Source organism: Lutjanus erythropterus, chromosome 14 (genome assembly GCF_056507025.1).
Source record: "Lutjanus erythropterus isolate fLutEry1 chromosome 14, fLutEry1.hap2, whole genome shotgun sequence".
In the NCBI taxonomy this organism is placed as follows: Eukaryota; Metazoa; Chordata; class Actinopteri; order Lutjaniformes; family Lutjanidae; genus Lutjanus; species Lutjanus erythropterus.
Genome location: NC_139330.1, coordinates 35,406,322 through 35,417,021, shown reverse-complemented (window position 1 = coordinate 35,417,021; position 10,700 = coordinate 35,406,322). Strand labels below are relative to the sequence as shown.

Genomic DNA, 10,700 nt, shown 5'->3' with positions numbered 1-10,700 from the left:
TCCACGGTGGTGATTTCTTGTATCACAGATGTGGCTTTTTGGGTCATTGCAGTATGGCTGTTTTCAGAGTCTTGCAGAATATTTTTCATCTTCTGAGCTGCTTCTTGAAGAACTTCAGTCTTTTGTCTACTGGTCTCTTCTGCATCACAAAACCTTTTCTTCATCTCCTCAAGTTCTTGTTTCAGGGCCCTGTTTTGTTGGGTAATAGTCTCATTGTCATGATTGGTTGTTTGATATTTGTCCTGCATGACACGACGCTCTTGTGCATTCAGCTCTGTCTGATATTTCAGACTTTCATTTAGCTGCTGAACTTGCTTCTGCAGAAAGTCTTTTTCTTGCTCCATGGCCTCTATTTTACGGGACAAGGTCTTGTTCTCTGTTTCCAGGCCCCCATTTTCCATGCGCAGAGAGTGGTTTTTACTGCGCAGGGTGTCAACCTCCTGCTGGAGTTCCTCTTTTTGACAGCGAAAGGCTTCATTCTCTATTTGAAGAGCTCTTTTGGACATATTCTTAGAGCGGTAGACTTGTTGGCGAAGTCTCTCAATGTCTTTGATGTAGCCCTCATTCTGTCTGGTAAGGTTGCTGTTTACCAAGCAGAGGACATTGACATCTTTGATGAGGGCTGCAATTGTGTCCTGTGACTCCTGCTCACTCATTTTTTATCTTTCTGTCAATCCAAAAAGTCTGTATCAAAGTAAAACTGTGTTGTGTGTCTTACACGGTATATTCTCTGATGTATTACGTCGTTATGTCTCAACCCTACTTATTCTGCACTACTGGAAGACTGATGGATTCTGTGCCCCCTTACAAACTAATAGTGATGATGTCATAGAATGCAGTGATGTCATCACAGACATCAAAAGCAATTTGTCATGCCCCCATGCAAATTCAGTATGATGTCATAGAATGCAGTGATGTCATCACAGACATCAAAAGCAATTTGTCATGCCCCCATGCAAATTCAGTATAATGTCATAGAATGCAGTGATGTCATCAGAGGCGTTTTTGTCATTTGCATATATCAATATGCAAATGAGTTGCTCTGTCAAAACTGATTATTTATTTATTTATTTATTTATTTGTTTATTTATTCACATAATGTCGTTATTCTAAAAAAGAATGAAACAAGTTGTAGCAGTAACAACTTTTATGCTTGAATAATGAAAATAAATCTGTGTTGCTGAGACTGAAGAGCAGTTAGCTAATGGAAATGACCATTAGAATAAGCAAAAAAAAAAAAAAAAAAAAAAAAGGCTCCAAAAATCATCTCCAAAACACCAAACATGTACAGAATTACTGAGGTCAATAATTGTAAAATTAAAATTGTAAAATTCAACTGACATTCTACATGAATTATAAAAGGAGCAAATGAAACCATTCAGGTAGCCAGTAAAAATAAAATACTGTCCAGACTGCCTTAAAATTTTAAGTTGACTGAACTTTAAAAGACAAGTTGAAATAATTTTGTAATGATTCAACACAGACTCAAATACACTTGATATTAATTCAGATGGACTTGAGAAAATATGTTCAACAAACTTTTCAGTCACACTGACACAACATTACAAACAGACAATTGCACAAGTCTCTCCAATCCGAGTCCCAAGCAAGTATCAAGTAATTCGGTCCAAGTCTCAAGCAAGTCCCAAGTTTTTTTGTCATGGGCAAGTCAAGTCAAGTCACAAGGTTATGTCGAGTCAAGTCGAGTCAAGTCACAAGGTTGTCGAGTCAAGTCAAGTCGCAGATTATGTCAAGTCAAGTCTTTCACTATTGTTCCTCATCCAAAAAAGAGCATGCAGTCTAGTCTGCATGGATTAAAGCATAAAGTTGTTAATTTTATCTATTCTTACATTACGTTTGGTCATTTAGACCAGTGTTTCCCAACTCTGGTCCTCAGGGCCCACTGTCCTGCATGTTTTAGATGTTTCTCTGCTCCAACACACCTGATTCAAATGATCAGGTTCTTGTCAGGCTTCTGCAGAGGCTTGATGACGAGCTGATCATGTGAATCAGGTGTGTTGGAGCAGAGAAACATCTAAAACATGCAGGACAGTGGGCCCTGAGGACCAGGATTGGGAAACACTAATTTAGACCAAGGTAGATGGAAAAAGGCTACATTCCTGGGCCCAGGTTGGAGGGTGCAGGGGGTGCCAGGACCATAGATAAAGACTATATACTTCTATTTCTATATCTATGGGTGGGACCTCATTAAATTATGGAGTACTTATTTAAAATATTTCAAAACAGGCCTATTTGTGGAAAAAAATCTAATATTTGAGTTATCATAATAGCTTTTTCCCCCCCAGTTGTCCTTAATATAGTGAAGAACCCCCCCCCAAAACACACACAAATGGTTTGGCCATCAAACTTTGACGTTGTCTTTTTTTTGTTCAGTATGCTCTATGTGCAGTCGGTAGAAGTCCGATGCACAGAGAAGAAAATAAAAGAGAAGAAGAAAATAGAGGCTTTAGAGATTTATTAAATATTTTTTAAAAAGGTGATGACCATAAAGCTGAGACCTTTACAGTCTATGGCTGAGACGAGCAAAGTCAACGTAGCGCAGGGTAAAAAACAACTAACAAAACAAAAACAAACAGCGAAGCTATATGTTTACCAGCCTTGTAATGTAATACTGTCCAGCTCTAATGTTAACATCCATAGGTATAAAAGCCACGACACGTCATGTTTTTGACAGGAACAGCTGACTGACTGTCAGAGAGGAGGCAGAGAGAGGAGGAGAGCAGAGCGCTGCGGTCAGGTGAAGGAGGGGCTCGTTGCACCGTGGTGAAGCGGGCGCGCGCGGGGGGAGGAGAGAGAGGAGAGAGCAGCAGTCAGGTGAAAGAGTGATGCGGGAGGGGCTCGTTTGTCGTTTCCCCGTTGCGGAGCGGGGGTTGGGGGCAGCAGTCATCTTGTCTCAAGTCGAGGGGAGTCATCTTGTCTCAAGTCGAGTCGAGTCTCGAGTCTCTGACCCTCCAAGTCCAGGTCGAGTTGCAAGTCGTCAGATTTGCGACTCGAGTCGACTCGAGTCCGAGTCCCTATGACTCGAGTCCAATTGTCTGATTACAAATAAAGTTAATTTACAGTTTTTCAGTTTGAAAAGTCAGTTTTAAGTTTCAGCTGTATATTTCTTTAAACTAAAAAAAGTTTGTGTCTGTTAGGCCTTAAAACTATAACTTGTCTGAATTTAAAATGACAAGTTAAAGTAATGTTGCAATGATTTAAAACAAATACACTTTATAGTCAAATAAACTTGATATTAATTCAGTTCTAAATATATCCAATAACCTTAAAATATAAACAGGTAATATGCTGATCATGTTTCTGCAGAAATGTAATTTAATGAGTTGATTAAACTCTGAACAGTGCATTCATTCAACTCATTATTTCAAGTCAAAGGACTTCAGCTCAAGTTTATGTTTTGAAGTGTTCTGACTGCAAAAATTAGCTGATTTGTGTATGCTATGTTTTTTTTTTTTTACAGTGTATAGCATTTTGACATTCACATGGCAAAAGCGTTAGATGTAGTTTATTTTTTAAAATACTTTGATGCTCATGGCACCATTGATAATTACTGCTCTGAGTCCAAAGCATCATCAGCATCTTTTGCCCTACAAGTGGGACAAACCTATGGCAAGCTGTTTTAAAATTTAATAGCTAGGCTGGATATGTATTGCAGATATCTGTAATTCATTTCTTCCTATTCAAAAATAACATTTCAGATATCCACAAAGTAATTCTTCCTATATACAATTATCATTTTAGATATCCACAATGTAATTTTTACTAGGACAAATGACGTCACTTTTTCCCCATTCATGTGTATGGGGTTTGTCATTACAGATATCCGTAATTAAATTGCAGATATCCACAACTCGCATTGCAGATATCTACATATGAATTATGGATATCCATAATTCCATTTAAAGATATCTACATCTGAATTATGGATATCCCTAATTCCATTTAAAGATATCTCCAAATGCCCTTAATTCAAGATATCTGCTTTGTTTTTCGAGATATCTTAAAATTAGTTTTATCTAGCCAGAATTACATTGTAGATATCTTGAGTTGGAATTATGACTAGTCAAAATTATGTTGTAGATATCTCTAGCTGGGATTATGGATAGTCATAATTCAGATGTAGATATCTATAATTGGGTTGTGGATATCTTGGAATGGATTTTGATTAGAGATATCTCGAATTGGAGATATCTTTTACCTGCAATCTACCTAGTCAGAATGTAATTGCAGATATTTTGTATTGGAGTTTTGACAAGGCAAAATTACATTGCAGATATCTGTAAAAGTGGGAGGCGGGAGCAAGTGGGTGGTAGGAGCGGCTTGTATGGCCATAGGGCTTCCAATTCAATCAGTCAAAACCATCAAACCCTTAAACCATCGACCAGACCCCTGAAATGCTAAAACGGCTTGTTTCTCACCATGTCGGAGCAGCGGGAAGCTGAAATTAGTGTTTTCGACAGGGTTTTTAACGCCGCAGCCTGTGCACAACAGGAGCTGATGGCCAGACATGGAGAGTAATTACTCTCGGCAACAAGACGACTATTTCGCCGTCAAATTCAACGAATTCGGGGTAAGTTTTGCTAGCACTGGTTATCAGCATTAGCATGGTTAGCATTTAATATTATCTAATGTTAGTTCCTTGATGTTACCGTTTGCTGGCTCTTTGTAAATAACACCACCAGCCAGTACAGAAGGAGAATGCAGTCCAGTCACCCTTGAGAAGGTGTTGGAGTTTACCTCTGGAACCTCAGCAGTGCCTCCGCTGGGATTTCCATACCGTCCACAAATTCATACCTCATAATCCTCCGCCTACCCATACATAATGGTTATGACATGTTCAAGAAATATATGACAGAGGGAATTCTGCAGGCCCCTACTTTTGGTGTTGTGTGTATAGTCAGTCAAAGTTAGGCTGTTAGGCTACATATACAGGAAATAGGACATTTCAGATTAAGCACTTTATTTAGAAAATCGTGTTCAAAACAGTGTTCTGCACTTTCAGTGTGCTGACTTCTGCAATGTTTTTTACATATTTGCACTGTTTTGCAAAGTTTTACAATGTTTTTACAATGTTTTTACAATGATCACAAACAATAAATTTCTAATGTTTACAGAATTTTACTGTTTACAACTCTGGAGTTTGAGCATAAAATGTTGAACTGAAAAAATAAATGGATTGTTTCAACCTTGAATTTTATTCAGCTCATATGTCCACTGCTGAAATATGTCAAATTGTCTTGCCAATATGCATTTTACAGAATTACCCCAGCAGTAGTTAAAATGGCTTTTGTCATAAAATTTCAGAGATGTCACAGTATAGCATCCCCATTTGAAAACTATTTTTTTTCTCAGTGTTTTTCATTTCAAAGAATGTTTCAAGTTATGTTACAAAAGTTTAAAAATCCTGGATAAAGGAACTTTTCCTGGAATATTTTAAATATACAGAATTGCAGATTAGAAATACATAACCAGTGGATTCTGAGAAATTAAATGACTTGTGTCCATGTCATTCTTGACTTTTAAAGAAAAATAGGCATTCAGTGGTAAATGAATATTTACAAGGCTAACATACAATGCCCTTGCCAAAAACCTTACAGCTGTGGTAAATGACATATTTATATACATGCTCAAAATGTAAAAAAAACAAAACAAAACAAAAGTGCTATAAACAACGAAAATTGTTTCATGACAGAATTCTACAAAAGGGAGACAAATTAAAGAAAAATATAACAATTTTTCATGTTTCAAAATGTGTCATCTGTCTGTAAGTAGACTTGGCGTCCTATTAGAGCTGCAACAATTAATAAATTAAGCAGATATTAATTGATTATTAAATTAATCAACTGTTTTTATAATTGATTAATTGGGTTGAGTTATTTTTTTAAGAAAAAAGGCCTTATTCTCTGATTTCAGCTTCTTAAAAGTTAATATTTTCTAGTTTCTTTACTCTTTGACAGTAAACAGATTATCCTTGATTTATGGACTAATTAAGAATTTGAGGATGTCATCTTGGACTTTGGGAAACACAGATCAACCTTTTTCAACATTTTCTGACATTTTATCGATTAGTGTAGAAAATGATCAACAGATTAATCAATAATGAAAATAATTGTTCCAGGAAAGTTTGGGCCTATTTTTCAAGTAACAAAACTGTGACAGGATCAATAAATGCATTTGTCGTTCGGAGTCATTTTATGAGAAAAAAAAAAAAACAGTCCAAATTTTCTGATTTCAGCTTCTTAGATTTGAATATTTTCTGGTTTCTTTATTAAATTTGACTCTCACAGACTCAGAAAAGTGAACTATTCAGCCAGACAGCAATTTATTGTGAAAGTACAATGCAATTATAATTTCAAAACTTTATCCAAAATCCAAGCACTTTTCAAACCTGGAAAACTACATTAAAATTCAACCAATTTCAAGGATTTCCAAAACCTGAGCGAACCCTGAGTATACAATGCATTTAATATGAGGCAAGTAAAGGAAATATAGACATTTCTGGCTAGAGTTATAAGTATGAGGCTACTACTAAAGACTGTGGATACTATGAAAGCTGTAACGTTAATTTTAACCCCAAAATTAAAGAAAAACAACAATAGTCTTGAAACATGATGTCTCATTTGTCTTTTTTCATATTCAAGAACTAATGATTTCTGAAAATGTTTGTTCTGCTGGCATTTTGCCTGGAGTTTCAAAGTAAAAGCACAAGCAAAGTAAGAATGATAATTACACCTTCTCCAAACAATGAAAATTAAACACATATAATGTTCCAAAATATATAAATCAAAATACAGGCAATGTCATCAGCAATTTTGAAACATGAAACACCACACAGGCATTTGAGAGGCAGGACGGTACTAATGTCATGAACAACAGTGTCAAGTGTAACTAGTCAGACACCATTAACTAAGATCCCAGTGTGAACAAATGTCTAAACCTTATAATACAGTAAGACAAAAACATATCTTGTAGCGACTTCTTTACAAGACTGTAGCCGCAGAAATAAACATGTAAATTCAAGCTGCACTACACAATAATACAATAATGTATAGACATCTTATGTCTGTGATTTTACATTCCAAAAAACAATGAAAGAAACAATAGAGCTATAACAGAGCACTTGTTAATCAGTGGCTATTGATACTGCAGTGTTGTGCAACTTGTTTGTGTGTCCAACAGCTGACACATGATGTAGGGCAGACACCTGGTTCATACTTCAGCAAATATTATGAGGAAAGGACTGAGCATTCTCAAGTAATTGGCTTTTTTGTCGTATTTCCCTTATCCGGACTGGCCTAATTTGTCCCTTTTTCAGAGATTGGGGTAGTTGTAAATAATACCCCCAAAAATTAATTTTGCCCCAAAGTAAAAGTTGAAGACAATCCATTTCATGAATGGGAGACCCTGAATATTTAAAAAAAAAAAAACATTGCTGTGTTTTGTTCTACCTCGGGTAGGGGTACCTCAAAATCTGAGGGCCCCTGCTGCTAGACTACTGGTTTTCACTGAACTTAACATAAAACCAGACAGACAACTATCAGGCTACAAGTAAAGAAACTGACAAAAAGTAGGTAATAAATGTTAACTATGAGTTCTTGGTGCCTGTGAACTGTTTTTGCATTGTTTGATGAGAGTGTCAGTTCAATACTGTATGGCCAGCAGAAGTAATTTAGGAGCAGTATTTACCAGTTGTAATGCTAGCACTGAACTTGGGCAACACCTTGGGCATTGTGCATCTTTTATTCTGCTTCAGTCTCTGGTTTAGTTTTAGTACTTTGTTTTTTTAAGCATTTACACAAATATAACTGGTAACATACATATTTGATTGTTAAAAACAGTATTTGTACTTCAGGGATTCTCTTCAAAATACAAATCAGCTAAAGTGATGGATGCTGGTGAGGGAGAAAGTGGAGCTCCTGCCTTTTTGGAAGAGATGCTTTTGTCCTGTCCACACCACAACGTAAAACGAAAAGCTTTTTCGCTCTGTCTACAGCTGTGTATTTCCTTTTAAGTTTTAGGTTGCCATAACATTTGAAATTTCTGCACAGCATGCCAGATACTTCATCTTCAAATCAGAAATGTCATCAATGGCATGAGAGATAGACTCCTGTTGCTGTTGACTGAGACTGATTTGAGATTGTTCTACAATTACAGCTGGAAGATCATCACCATCAGTAGTGGGTAAAGACTCAATTGCATGCTGTGCCAGAACTACCTCCAAATTTTGTGGTCTGTAGGGATTCTCACCGAACACATTGCTGATTGCTGCACTGTCCGTTGCCATATTTGAGAGCATGCCTTCCGTCCAGATTTGAGTGGGTGTTCGGTTGTTTTCGGTGCACAAAGCATGGTTGTTCCAGGCCTCCCTGAAGCGTTCAAGGCTTTTTTGAATCTCGGGAAGAAAAACTATGTGGAGAGAAAGTTTGTGGGTATCATTACCGGGGTCAAGAAGCTGTGAACACATGCAAGAACACATCCCTCCAAAGACGTTCAATTCTTTGGTTGTGGACTGATTCCCCCGTTATGAAACTCCGGCGCTCAATGCCCTGCACAAGGTTCATGAGTCTTGACCTGTAAGTTCTCACCACCATAATCTGATCGGACCCTTGAGGGTAGTCCATATAGGCATGTGGCTTTAGGAAAGTGAGACAGCACAGTGGTGGCACGGTTGTCTGTGCTGCAATTCAGGTAAGTGATCAGCTGAGAGTGTCCATCTATGCCACCATGAACTGCAAAGCCCCATCTACAATGATGAATACAAAGGCAGAACAAACACTTGTGGTTAATAAACAAGTAACAAGTTAAAGTGTGAAACAACATATTAAAAAAAGACATTAAATAGTTACAAAGTTTTATGACAATGCAGTGTTAAATATCATCACTGTCATTTTTTATAGCCTACCACAAGAAATATGCCAGTTGCAGCCTACATAATCAAGACAGACGAAACATGTTATCAGGGTCATACATGTTTACACTATAGTGTCCAATTAAATAGGTATTAGCCAATGAAGATGACCACTGCATAGGTTCACTTGTTAATGCCATAGAGAATGAATGCACTAGAGAATGCTCAATATGTAATCTGTGGATAGATAGTTTTTAAGCTGAAAGATAATTTCAAAAACCACCATTTAAGTAGCCTGTGTGAGAAGTCAGAACACTCTGCTTCTGTGTTGTCCCTATGATTTCCCAAATCACCAGTTATACTATAAAACAGTGCTGCTATCATAAGTGATACGAAAAATGTGTGTTTGTCCTACCAAGAATGGCAGCACTGCTCATGAAAAGCAGAGTTGGGAGGAATACTATAGCAAAACAGTATTCCAAATTCTCACACGGGGTTCCTAAATAATATATTTTATAACTTATACTGGAGTTGAATATTTGTTTGTTGGTTTTCTTGAGAATGATTGAAATGACATTAAGGAAGAGATAGTCTGTTTTATATCTGTTGGCTGATTGCTTTCCCATATAATTTTCAATAGCACTGACTTCATGTGTGCCTCATGACCAAATGCCGACTACCTGACCTATAGCTGTGACCACATCATTACAGTATAGAGGTCGCAGATTGTGGTTAACCAACATTTTTACCAGGATGAATTCACCTTATGAGGCGCATGTTTCCATCTATATGCCACAGGCTGTTGGGGTAAGGTGCATGATACACCCGTCTTGCCACAGTGCTGCTCCATCTCCTAGCAGTAGCTGCTGGGTTTATCTGAGCCAACATCTCACGCACCCTATGTCGTGGAACCAGCAGTCCATCTGCACGCAACAATGCTCTCATCATCTGAAATTGTAATAATGTGAATTACTAAAACAAATATACAATTTTATGTTTTGTGGCAATAAAACTCGTCTGAAGTGCTCTTCACTGGTATACCAAGCAACTTCGACCTCTTATACAAAAATGATGAGGAGCACCCCAAAATTTTTGCCATTCGCTTCACTGTGTGGCCTTGCTTCATAAGAAAATCAATTTGGTCCCTGGTTACATGAATCGCTGGTCGTCCTCGCCAGCCTGAAACAAAGGAGAAAATATTTTAATATTCCTATAAAGTATTTATCACAAATTCTATTGAGATAATTTCACTGAAAACCAGTGTATTCAACAGTACCAAGCCTTAAGGCTTTACATGAATTTCAAAATACTTGGAGTCATAAGAAAATCAGGCAATGTACTTTACCCTTTGATGCACAACATGGGTCTAAAAAGACCCAGCTGAGTTTGTATTTTTTATATCTTTTATTATCTATCTCAGTATTCCAGGTATTTCTCAATTAACTTGTCTTTGACCATCACAAATCTTTATTATCATTTCTTTCTTACTTTTTGAATAAAAATTATTTCTGTATCACTACACCTCTAATGCACAACATGGGTCTAAAATGACCTGTATTAATTTCCTAAGCAATACTTTGCTTTATCTTTGAGATAAATGTATTATATAATTTAATATTCCAAGTTTTCATTATATATCTAGTTTTCGATTACCAAAAATCATTATCTTTTTAACACCCAGGTGTCAGTAGCAAACTTGGGATGTTAAATTATGAAAAAAAAGATCAATTGAAAAATATAGCAAAGGAACACTCAGCAATGCATGAAATCACATAGGAATGAATTTGGGTTATTTGAAACCCATGTTGTGCAATAGGAGGGTTTGGATGGC

The 10,700-nt window shown here is 36.9% G+C and overlaps 1 pseudogene; it reads right to left on the bottom strand.

Annotated features, from left to right (window-relative positions):
* Positions 1-2,904: 2,904 nt before the first annotated feature.
* Positions 2,905-9,809, bottom strand: LOC146315906 (uncharacterized; annotated as a pseudogene).
* Positions 9,810-10,700: the final 891 nt, after the last annotated feature.